The following is a 13,342-nucleotide window of genomic DNA, read 5'->3' as shown; positions in this document are numbered from 1 at the left end:
TATTTATCACAATGACTCTGAATGTCGTATCATGTTCTTCAGAGAAATGCTCACATACTTGTAAATTACTAATGAATTGAAAATGCATTTTGCTTTCACTTTGCAACTTTCAGTCATTTGCACAAGTTACTGCACTAGACAAGTTACTGCACAAGTACACTTCTCTAATACTGACTAAACTTAATATATAATACATCAAGGATTAAACGGTATTTTGCCTATGGTAACTAACCCAAATCATATTCATACACATATAGTTCTTTTCTGGTATCAACTTCACCATCTGATAGGGACACATTTTCTTATCTCACATTCATTTGACTCAATAGAACAGCCACAAAATTTGCTAAGTCAGAGCTCGTTTTAATATTTTTGGTAATAAACTATACTGTCGATGACTGCAACACATTTGGTAGCAGAGGTATCAGCTTGTTAGGCATAATTGCTTTTGTATCAATTTGCGCACACAAATTCTTCCTGGTTGCTCCTGCAAAGGCAGTTGCTGGTATATATAACCACCATGAGACTTACGGACTTACGGAATTGATGGGTAGTGTTTAGGCACTCGCCTTTATATCCCCATATCTTTGCCAATAGTTCTGGAGCTGCGCTATGGTCGCCAAATTATTCTGATGTATCTCAGTGGCAGCGGAATAAATATTGATGAAATGTCCTGGTACTACGGTATAATATAAAGTGCGAGTTAAACCACCAAGATGTATTCATTTATTTAATTAATTAATATTAATTAATTACATCCAGGTATGTGTAGTGGAAATTGGATTGCATTTGGTCATCACTGCTACTACTTCAATCACAATGCTAGAGTTAGTTTTGCACAAGCTCAATCTGATTGTGAAAGCATGGGTGCTAACCTAGCAAGTATCCATAACCAACTTGAACAGGACTTCATTGGGTGTAAGTAAACTTTAATATACTAGATTCATTTACTCCAGTATGCATTCCAGAAACAGTTAAACAAATTCCATTTTTCTTCTATAACACCCAATGTTTAATTTTTGGTTGATTTCTTAACCATTGTTTTTCAAAGGCTTATAAATTTGAAAAATAACGTATTTCTTATATTCAGTGAACACTGTGCACGATGGTGTTTCAGATGAATGGTTTGGATATTTGATTGGGTTGCATGACCAGGTTACCGAGAATACCTTCGAATGGACGGACGGATCAGTGGTGAGTAGAACTAACAATATTACTTCATGGTCATCAAAGAGTATAAAGGAAAAGTACATACTTTCGGTAGAAGAAAAAAGGGAACTGTATGTTGTAATCGTTGGTCATCCAGGGGCAGTTAAAACTACTTTGTGTGGAAGAATGGACATATAATATATACGTTTATAAAGTAGTTTTTGTTACAAAAAAGGTTCATCTCCTCAGTAGGACGATAGTCAAGGTCAATGTAGTCAGGATTGTTTGTGATGGACGAGATGCTCTGAGATGATCTTAAACATCAGGGTCCGAACATGTGAATTCGTCTTTCACCTGTATCTTGATATAAGAATAACGAAGCATCATTAATTTGATCTCGTGCGCTAGTTTGTATATGTTTGAATGTTTCCATGTTCCAGTGTATGATGCCGAAGCCTCTTCCCTTGTTTGTATGATTAATTAGGCTGGCGGGTAAGCATCATTAATTGATCTTGTATACTGGTATGCAATATGTTGTTTATACAGCCTGTCTCAAAACAAATTATGCAAGTGAAAAGCGACCTCTTTGGCAATTAGAAAATACCGTTGTGACATGATGCTTACATCAACGTCAAAGGCGTAGTCTTAGCTCTTAAATGCCGTTTGTTCTGTTCAATTTGCTTTTTTAAATCTCGAGATATGTTTAGTTAACAACGAAAGGGTAAAATCACAATTGTGCCACTTTTACTAGGGAAGAGGGCTGTACATGTAATCAATGATAGCATCAAGTTTATCAAGAGTTCCTTCGTGAAATCAAAAGAATGCATCAATTACACAACAATACAAAATTGTTTTCACTGTATACTGTTTTGTCATGATACAGGTATAATGACTCTCTTTTTCCAATTAAAACAGATTAAAAGATAAATAAATATTTCACATTCTGCTGTAAAATTAAATACATGTACATGTTAACATGGTCAATGATTTTATACTGTTGTCCTTGTCACTCAAGACATGTTAAAAGACAAACAAATATTGCACACTTATAGGTTAATGAACACGTATTACTTGTTGGGAGCGAAATTAGACAAAATAATGCACGCGCGCTGATGTTGATGCATCTAATGCACGAGCCCCGAAGCACGAGTCCCTAGTAAAAGTGGCACAATTGTGATTTTACCCTTTCGTAGTTAACTAAGCATACCTCGAGATTAAAACAAGCAAATTGAACAATTTTCTAATCGCCAAAGAAGGCGCTTTTCACTTGCACAATTTTTTGAGACAAGCTGTACTGTTTACCCTGATTGCTCATATCCATAAGTACTAGACGACTTGAGTCCTGTTTATCAGGGGCAGTCTGTGTAGCTCAGTGGTTAGACCGCTTGCCCGACAAGCGAGAGGTCTGGGGTTCAAGTCTTCGCACAGGCATGTATGTCTGGAGTTTTTACTCTGGTATATCTGTCTATGCATGTCATGTTTCCATTTGTAAATTCGTGTTTAATTGTGCTAGTGTGCGATGCGTAATTCTTCTTTCCCCAGTAGGCCTATACTTAATGTAGTTAAGATATGGTAAATTTGAAAGAAAACAAATTGGTCACTTTTGTATTTATGGTCCAAAGGTTTCCATGTGATAATGTCTTTTGATGAAAAGGACAATGTTTTACATACATGTTCCATTGCATTTGTCAAATCCAAGATGGCCGCCATCAGATACATTAATAATACAGCCTGTCTCAAAAAAATTGTGCAAGTGGAAAGCACCATATCTTTGGCAATTAGAAAATACTGTTGTGACAGAATGCTTACACCAACGTCAGCCTTTCAATACCGTTTGTTTCATTCATTTTGGTTTCGGCAATCCAGAGATCTGCTTCACTAACACAAATGCAAGACAACCCTTTTGTGCCACTTTTTAGAAAATTGAATAGAATGTTATATCCAATTACCTGTACAGTACAGTTAATAAAAGAACATTCATTTGTAAGATTAGAAATGATTGTGTAACAATTGCTCAGTATGTAGTTTTATTGAACACGAGGCAGTGCCGCCGACAAGGGAGGGCAACGGGTACGTTACCACGGGGCCTGGGGTCCTAGGGGGTCCGTAAAAAGTGAAGAAAACTTACTTTACAATGGGGCAGTAAAAGCAAAGAAAAGGGACCTCAGGGGCCCGTAAAAGATATCTTATAATTAAGGCATAAAGGTATATTTTCTTTGCTTTACTATACGGGCCAACAAAGGTCTCTTTTCTTGTCTATTAGGCCTAAGGTATCTCTTCTTTGCTTTTTACGGGCCCTCCGAGGTCTCTGTTTTTTCTTTTTATGGGTCCATTAAGGTATCTTTTCTTTTCTAATTAAGCTTCTTTTACATACTAAGGTCTCTTCTTTCCTTAACGGGCCTATGGTATCATTTCTTTGCTTTTTACGGGCTCCATTGCGGTCTCTTTTTCTTTACCTTTACGGGTCCATTATATAAGGTTTGTTTTCTTTGCTCTTTTACGGCCCATAAAAAGCAAACAAAAGTAGCGAGCCCGTAAAAAACAAAGAAAAGAGATGTGCTTTTTTTTTTAAATACAAGATAGCCTTTAAAGCACACACGCTAATAAATATTTCACTTGAATTTACTGTTTGCTTTTGCCAAAATGATCATCTTCGATATAATGAAATCTTCGAGAAATCAGGGAGTGCAGCTTAATCGTGAGAACACAAATTGCAGTTTATTATCTGATCATTTATCTTAAATTTTGCCATTTTATCGCGCTTCGTACGGAGTTTGTAAAAGTCCACTCTGGGGAAAAAGTCGCTCATTCGAATTGTAAATTTTTGCTTGCTTCGCGCGCTTTCGTATACTTGGGATCATTTTAGCTTCAAATTGGCAAATTGTTCGCACTTCGCGTGGAAGTTGTTAAGAGAAACTTAATCTGGGAGCAAAATACCACTTTCAAATTCGTGCGCGCTTCTCGCGCATTTGTCTTCTTCAATGTTCTTATTTGATTGTTGGCAGCTAAACATGTTACTTTCGCTCCGCTGTCGTATGTTCAAGGAATTTAGACCAACCTCCCTCGCCCATGTCACAAAAAAATTGACTTAACTGCTGCCCCCTCCCCCCCCCCCCGGGGGGAACACACACTAATGAAGTCCTGCACCGTCATCACTGATCGAAGGGGCCCTGCGCTCATATTACCCCCGGGCCCGTAATGGCTCTCGCCCGGTCCCCGCACTCCGTGCATCCGCGGGTATTCATGCTTGTCGGTGAACTTTAAAATCACCCCCTTTTGCATCTCATTTCGCAAAGTTTTTAGGGTAAAAACACCCCTTTTTTTAGCGATTTCACGAATTATTTGCCCTTCGATAATACCCCTATTTTCGCTAAAACGCGAATGATATTTCTAATATACTCTTTTCTGGCAGAAACGCGTCGGCTGCTCGATGTACCCTTTTTTTCAATTTTGCGAACACGTGGTTTGAAAAAACACCCCTTTTTTTGTGTGTCTCGCGAATCGCGTTTCTTCATCTGAATACACCCCTTATTTCGCGAAATTTTCGACGAGCATGAATACCCGCGGATGCACGGAGTGCGGGGACCGGGGGCTCTCGGCGGCACTGACACGAGGGCAGCAAGATGCATTGCTATAGGCGGCGGTCACGTAGAAGGAAGGGGCTGTGAGTGACCCATGTACAAGAACAATAATGTTAAAGACCAAACTGTACATTGGAATATACTGTTAATTTCAAGCAATCGGATTTAGCTGCTGCACACTCGGAAATATTATAATTTGTACTTATGATTTGATGAAAATCATCAATGGATTTTAAATCTTTAGTATAAAATTTCAAAACGTATACCACTCTATATGATGTGCAATATTTCGTTGACATGATTTTAATTTTACAACAGAGTGTGCAATATTTGTCTGTCTTTTAACATATGTCTTGAGTGACATACAATAGAGAACAGTATTTACCATGATAAAATCATTGACATGTACATGTATTTAATTTTACAGCAGAATATGAAATATTTGTTTATCTTCTAATCTGTTTAAGTGGAAAATGGAAACCATTATTCTTGTATCATGATAAAACAGTAAAAACAATAAAAACAATTTTGTATTGTTGTGTAATCGATGCATTCCTATGACTTCACGGCGGCGAAGGAACTCTTGATAAACTTGATGCTATCATTGATTTACATGTAGGCCTACAGCCTTAGTATAAACAGTGGCACAATTGTGATGTTACCCTTTCTTTGTTAACTAAACATATCTCGAGATTAAAACGAGCAAATAAGTAGTAGAGATTTACTCCCGGGGGCACATTAAAAAAAAATTTTGGTGTGTATGTTCCCCCGGAATTTTAAGGTAGTGGGTCTTTGGAAGCTCACGGCCTACCGGTAAAAGGGGGTCTTTTGGAGCTGCAAACAAGTAAAATGGGGACTTTTGGCTGCGAACTGTCGAAATCAAGGGTCTTTCTTGGCTTTCTGGTTGAAAATCGCCTTAAAAAGCCAGAAATACCAGGAATAAGCAATTTTGGGGTCTTTTAGAGCTGAAATTATCAAAATCAAGGGTTTTTCGGAGCTCTATTTTGGTCAAATATATGGGGTCTTTCGGAGCTGCAATATCCAAAAAGGGGGCCCTTTCCGGGGGAGCATACCCGTATGGTCATTTGTGTTAAGTGCCACCCGTAATTTACTGCAGGGACCCTTCGTAAAGTTACGTCTAGTAAAAGGATCAGATCCATTCTACATTTGACGACTATGGTACTCAAGGGTCACCCCATTAGCGTTCATCCATTGAAAAAGTTCTGCATTAGGGAATTTATTTCAAAATGGTTGCCAAATTAGCACATAATGTGAATAATACTAGACCTCGAGTGGTGGATTTGAATTTCAATATAACTTTTCAACATATAATTACGAGGCATGAGCCTAGGTTGTGGTATGTTTCACTCTTAAGATTGCAAAACACCAAATAGTATTATATTATATGGTCATGATGGTTGGGCGCTCTTAATTTTAATTCTCAGAAAAAATCAATTATAACGTTAGCATTAAGGGAAGGGGTATGAACTTTTGGACAGTATTTATCGTGGAACATTAGAGCACATCAGACATATCGAATTGCATTCTGAATACGAAGAATGTCCTTCTGATATCAAATAATTTTGATTTTTTGAAATTCGCAATGCAATGCACATTTTATGGCAAATCATTAAAAATTGATATTTTTGATATTTAACAGTACTCGAAGTAAACTTTATAAATCTGATGATTTATATTTGAAGTGTATGTAGGTGGGATGAAAAGCCGACGATCAATTGAAAATTTTGACCTTTCGTATTGAAGATATGGATTTTTTCCCCAAAACACCAAAAACAAGAAATGTCTTTAAAAAAGACAATGCCTCCAAGATACCAGTGGGCACCTTTTGTTATTAGTTAAGGAGACACTTATAATGCTAGCTTTAAGGTAACGCTATTGGATATAGATTTTGTCTGATTGAAATATGTGAGTCCATTCTCTCCTGATTACAAGACTGAAAATTTTATTTTAATCGGATATTCGGTTACCAAAATATGGCCTGTCAAAATGGCGCGAAACCAAGAAGTTGGCAACAAATTTCTTTTATTTTTGTTATGCAATGTTGTCAGGTAGGCCTTATTTTCTAATTATAAATGCAAGAATTATACAAAGCAAAATGTTCAGATCGGCTACAAAATAAGATATAAAACCCATGGATGCCTTTTTTGGCAAATTTCCATTTGCATAATTAATTAGGGCCCTAATCAACTTTTCTAATAAGTGGCCCTAATTAATTATGCAAATTGAAATTTGCAAAACGCAACCGTAATTTTGTAGTATAGTGTGTGTTCTACCCATGTACCATGCCTCAGTACCATAGCTCTTTTAATTGTATCTGAAATCTTTACTTTGCATAATTCATGCATGTAATTAGAAAATCATCTGGCAACTGGACTTGTCAAAATATAGAAAATAAAAAGAAAGTTGTTGCCAATTTTTTGTTTTGGTTTCGCGCCATTTTGACAGGCCATATCCCAAGAACCGAATGTAATCTACAGGGTATAAGCTTTAACATATTATTTAAATAGAAAGAAAATCTAAATTTGTGCATTAGCCAATAGGGCCACGGTCACCTAAAGCCATCTTGCAATCTTGCAGATAATTCTGATGTATGAAATAAGACCTTCAAACTTTCAGCCGTTTCTGTTTTTTAAATATAGGCCTAAGTTGTATCAAAAGTCATTTCTCGTGGATTTTTTGACTGAAAATTACGATTGTAACGTTTCAGAGTGACACATTTTCGTATCAGATTCTTTTATGCCTGTTTATTATATTTTTTTGTATGTGTAATTGAATAAAAAATCAAAAACATTATTGTTTTGTTTTGTTTCCTTCATTTGTGCTTTGTCTTGCATCGAAAGGGCCAATATCAACACCTTGTTTGTAAGAAGTATTGTGTGGGGAAAGATGATTCTTGCATTTTATTTTTATTTTTATCTTAACAAACAAAAAGCAAATTTCTCAGTCAGTCTTGAAACGGTCATGGGTATGCATGCAAAAATATTGCAACAGTAGGCCCTCTACTCAGTAGAATGTAAAAAACTGACATACATACCACCAACATGACCAACCACGCATGGGAATTGGGGAAGCAAATACTTTAAAACGAATTATTCCGAATTATATCAACGCAATAAAATTGCAATACTTTAGTACATGTATTTGAACAGCAATGAAGCCGGCCATAGGCGCGGCTAAGCGTATCATACCATACATTGCTGTTCAAATGCATCATGATCATGATTGTGGCCTAGTCGAGCTAGGCCTGCATGCCAGTCGGTCTGCTGACTCGACGCGGCACAGAAATGCCTCAAATTTTGCACAAAACAATCCATGATGTCAAATTATCACATCCAAAGTGTCGCCATGAACGTCAGTTTCAACTTCTCCAGCCAAAGTTTTTGCATTGATAATCAGGTTTCATGTAATCATGAAATTAAACCTTGTTTGATGTGTATTCCCATTGCCACAGCATAATGGTTTTCCAACTTGTCTTCTACGATAAAGCTGCTGATGAGCGCTAAGGCTACAATCTATAATTAAAGACCGAATTAAAAAAAGACTAATTTGCGTCTGACGTCATGACAAAGGCGCGCCGTGATTGGTTGCTGACCTGCGCAGTATGGCATTTTTGGTCTGGTTGACAGGACGGCATACGCAAGTCTTTTTAATTCGGTCTTCAATTATACAACATATGAGTTTGAAAATATTCTAATGCATAATTCATGAACTTGATAGACCCACGCCATTGGCGCCACGTGCTAGGTGTTTCTAGAATCCCTATAGAATAAGATTAATTTTAATGCTAATTTATTGCACGTGCTGAGGAAGCGTGATTACCTTTTTGAACATTCGGAAATGGCGATAGGCGAATTTATGTATGGCGTAGAGAGGTGGGGGATATAAATTGGGCTCTCAATATTGGGCGGAAATTAGAGTACTTGTCAGAATATAAATTTGTACAATCGGCCTACATGCCGCGCAATGTGCGGCATTTTAGGTGTCAATTTCAAAGCAAACTACCTCCTGCTGAAAAAAATCCATATCTTCAATATGAAAGGTCAAAATTTTCAATTGATCGTCGGCTTTTCCTCCCAGCTACATACACTTTAAGACTATATCATTAAATTTATAAAATGTACTTCGAGGAGTGTAATATCTCAAAAATGTGAAAAATATCAAATTTTGATAATTTATCATAAAATTTGTATTATATCGTGAATTTCATAAAATGAAAATTACTTGATATCAGAAAGACATTCTTCGTATTCAGAATGCAATTGGATAGGTCTGATGTGCTCTCATGTCCCACAAAAAATACTGTCGAAACGCTCAAAACGCTCATTCCAGTTCCCTTAAAATGAGCAGAAAGACTTTTGGCTACATTTGGATTGATCATGATTAGTAATGTTAAATACTGCAAGTGTACCACAATGGGAGAGATCGTGTAATTTTATGTTCGTATGCTATATCATATAAAGTAAAGTGTGCTGAGGCTTGTGGATCAACGTCTAGGCGTTGTGCCTGTGCGTAGCGCACTATAAATCACTGCGCTTTTTTCTTTTCTTTTTTTATATAAGGGATTGAATTTTGTTGGCACTTTGTGTATTGACAGTTGCAGGGTATATTGTATGCATGCTAAAGAAGGACCAGTTTATATTTTTCATGATCACATGATAAACATTCATTCAGAAAAGGAGACATTTGGTGAAAAGGAAAAACACCCAAAGTGCAGCAAATGCACGAACACAGCATACGTATTTGCTTGCATCACTTATGCATTGCCGCCCCTGATTACATTTCGTCCTTTCAATCGGTAGATAGCTGTGTTTGATCGGTACATAGCTGCCCAGCCGGGCATAACTGTCTTTGATTGGTTACTACCAAGCAATGACACCTAATAACCCCTACATGAACTTTCACCCATAACTGTATACAACTTAGAAGGAGCTTGGATCAGAGCTTCTTGTGGCCAAGTTTGGTCGAGATTGGCGCAAGTGTCTGCCACAAGTAACATTTTAAAAGAGGGTTTGACGAAAGAAATGGAAGAAGCAGAAGAAGAGAAATCAGAAGAATCAGAAGATTCGCCTGCTAAACAATTATATATCGTTGTGGCATTTCATGCCACCTGATATAATTACCCAAATATTGGAGTCTCATAGTCCCAACAATGATCTAAACTGGAACCCCTATAGTATCAAAATATTGGTTAACATTCCTATTGAATAAACCTCGAATGGAGACACCGTATGAGAAAAAAATAACGCAATATTGTGTGGTATTCGGGCAGCCATTTTGAAGAGTGCTCTCTTGCAGATATTACATGTAGGCTGAAACTTATTACACTTAACGTAAAGTGTCGTATCCTTAAAAATGTTTGTAGATCGAATGGGTCGGACCCTGAGATGACCACTTTAATACATAACATGCCCGTATTTAGGGGGGCTTTGGGTGCGCGAGCCTCCCGGGGTAAAAGCAGGGGGAGGCCAAAACGAAGGGGCGGCAGAAGAAGAAGGAGCGGCAAAAACAGGGGCGGCCCAAACGAAGGGGCGGAAAAAAGAATTAAAGGGCGGAAAATTTCGAAAAAAATGAAAAATGGTACTATACATCAAAATGTGTTGCTTTTAGGGGGCCAGCGCCTTAAATACTTTTTTTTTCTGCTCTTCACTTTTTCAAACCACCGAAAAAAAATTGGGTCAACCTTTTCGGGCTGTTGGGGAAGGGGCGACAAAATTGAATTTTCTTCAGCCCCCCGGGGTAGGAGCGGCCACGGTACGCCACTGCATAAAGCCCATTTCATGGGTTTTGTTGGCCAGTTCCGCCGAGAGCCATTAAGGGCCCGGGGGTAAAATGAACGCACGGGCCCCTTTGATCCGAGCGATGATGGTGATGGTGTAGGACTTCATACGTGTGTGTGGGGTGGGGGGGTGGTAACAGCAGTGGCATAAATTCCTTTGTGACATTGGGGAGGGAGGCTGGTGTAAAATGCTTGAACACATGTTCAAAGTAGCGTGTTTAGCTGTCAGTAATCAAATATGAACATTGAAGGAACCAAATGCGCGCGAAGCGCGCACAAATTTGAGATTTTAAAATGACACATTGCTCCCAAATTAAGTTTCTCTGAACAACTTCCGCGCGCGCAAAATGCAGAAAATGTGCCAATTTCAATGCCAAGTTGAAGCTATTAAATGATAAAGAATAACCGTTGAATTGGACAAGTGTGCGCGAAAATTTGCAATTCGAAAATAACGGCTTTTGCTCCCAGATTAAAGTTATTGGAACAATTGCCAAATTTAAGTTGAATGATCAAATAATGATGAGCATTGGTGGTTTTGGGTTTCAAGATTAAGCTGCATTCCCTGATTTCTCGAAGTCTTCAATATATCGAGGATGAACATTGTGGCAAAAGAGACAGTAACATAATTCATGTGAAATATTTTTTAGAAAGTGTGTGTCAAAGGCTATGTTGTATTAAAATACACGTCTCTTTTACTCGTTTTTACGGGCCCGCTACTTTTGTTTGGTTTCTATGGGCCATAAAAGAGCAAAAACAGACCCTGTAGTGAACCAGTAAAGGCAAAGAAAACCGTAACCGAAAGAGACCGTAGTGGGCCCGTATAAAAGTAAAGAATAGATACCATGGCCCCGTAAATGAAGAAATGAGACCTTTAGTGAACAAAGAAAAAAGGGACCTCGGATCAAGGAGGTTCCATAAAAAGCAAAGAAGAGATACCTTAGGCCCAATGGACAAGACAAGATAGTTGTCCCGTATAATAAAGCAAAGAAAAGATGCCGAAGTATATTTTCTTTACTTTTTTACGGACCCCCGGGGTCCCCTTTCTTTGCTTTACAGGCCCGTAGAAAAGTATGTTTTCTTTACTTTTTACGGGCCCCCTAGGACCCCGGGGGTAACGCACCCCTTTAACCCCCTTGTCGGCGGCACTGCCAGTTTGAAAACGCCCTGTAGAGAAAAGCTTAAACCACCACCCCTAATCTCGTTCTAGAGTATCTACCCTAACAACTCATGTCATCAAATTTGACTATTAATGAATGAAGTGGTAATAAGATCTCGCATGAAATAGGGTCCAACACAATTTTGTGGTAATTTGGCAGCCATTTTGAAATGTTCCTGTGTTTTTAGAACTTAACTTCTTAAATTAATTACCCCTTCCCTTCATAATGAGAAAATATCTCTAAATCTATGCATCAAATATTACAACTGATTTAACTAAAAGAAATAGGGTTGAGTTCTGCAAGTGTTGATGAGTCATTTGTAGCCCAAAATGTGTTGCCATGGTGACCCTTTGAATGAAAGATGCAGATTCATAAGCTGCACCTTAACCACTGAGAATGTTTCTTTTGTTGCTGGATAGAGTACCTGGTCGTCACTGGTTATTGCGGCTCATCCTTGACCAGTCATGGAGAGAATATTACGGTACACTGACTTGAGTAACCTTTAAATCTGCACCTTTTTTCATTCAATGAGTCACCATGGCTACCCAATTTGAGCTATCCAGACAAAGGAGGTATCAACACTTGCAGAATTAAAAGTCTATTAAAATGGGTTTCTCTTCCTATTTCAGTTTTAAAATGTAATGCGTAGATGTTGACTTACTGTCTCATAATAAAGGTGGGTAACTACTTTTTGTGACATATTTTGACTATGGTATAAATTTTAAAACCTCTTTCTCTTTTCATACAGCTTGATTACAAAAACTTTAAGCCTGGACAACCTGCTAATTGGGGAAATGAGGACTGCAGTTCTTTGGTAGAAATGAGCAATGATATGTGGAACGATCTCCCATGTTTAACGAAAAGACCCTACGTGTGTAAGAAATAAAAACGACCATAATTATGTGTGTAAGAAATAAGAACAGACCATTATGTGTGTAAAAAATAAGCAAAGACCATTATGTGTGGGCTAATAATTTATGTTATGGTCTATAGTATCAAAATCATTTGAAAGGTCTAAAAATACAATAGTAGTTTCATCTTTTTCTACCGCATTATTAATTTTATCCACTAAATGTATAATGACCATATAAGTAGAGTATTTCCTGCGGAAGCCAATTTGATTATCATTAAGTATTAATGACTGTCAATATGTATTACACCACGAATGAGCCGTAATGTCCTCAATTGTATTCTGAGTTACAGTGTAATGGGCATGAAGGTCATATTCATAGGTATTTCAATTTGGTGCTACGTGTATCTCATTAAATGAGGTACACGTAGCACCAAATTGAGGTACCTATGAATACGACCTTCATGCCCATTTTACACTGTAACTCAGAATACAACTGAGGACATTTACGGCTCATTCGTGGTGTACGGTCACATATATATAAGCAATACATCTGTTAAAAACCAATCATAAATGTGTAAGAAATAAAAAAGACCCTGTGTGTGTAAGAAATAAGCAAAGACCACCATCATCATCATCATCATCATCATCATCAGTCAGCTGCGGAGCAGGCGACTACAAGCTTTCTCCAACTATTGCGATCTTGGTCAAGCGAAACAATTTTGTTTGGCTGCAGCATCCCTTCAGTATCTCCCAGGAGGTGCTGGACACACTGTTGTAAGTACAGCGTGCGCGGCCGTCCCGGTTT

General features: G+C 37.9%; 1 long non-coding RNA gene across 1 annotated transcript; it reads left to right on the top strand.

Annotated features, from left to right (window-relative positions):
* Positions 1-855: 855 nt before the first annotated feature.
* On the top strand, positions 856-12,476 carry LOC140138493 (uncharacterized). Its single transcript, XR_011857019.1, has 3 exons — positions 856-918; positions 1,091-1,194; positions 12,433-12,476. It is a non-coding gene; the product is annotated as an uncharacterized lncRNA (long non-coding RNA).
* Positions 12,477-13,342: the final 866 nt, after the last annotated feature.

Source organism: Amphiura filiformis, chromosome 17 (genome assembly GCF_039555335.1).
Source record: "Amphiura filiformis chromosome 17, Afil_fr2py, whole genome shotgun sequence".
Classification (NCBI taxonomy): Eukaryota; Metazoa; Echinodermata; class Ophiuroidea; order Amphilepidida; family Amphiuridae; genus Amphiura; species Amphiura filiformis.
The sequence above is the reverse complement of the archived record's forward strand: the minus strand, read 5'-3'. Positions and strand labels throughout refer to the sequence as shown.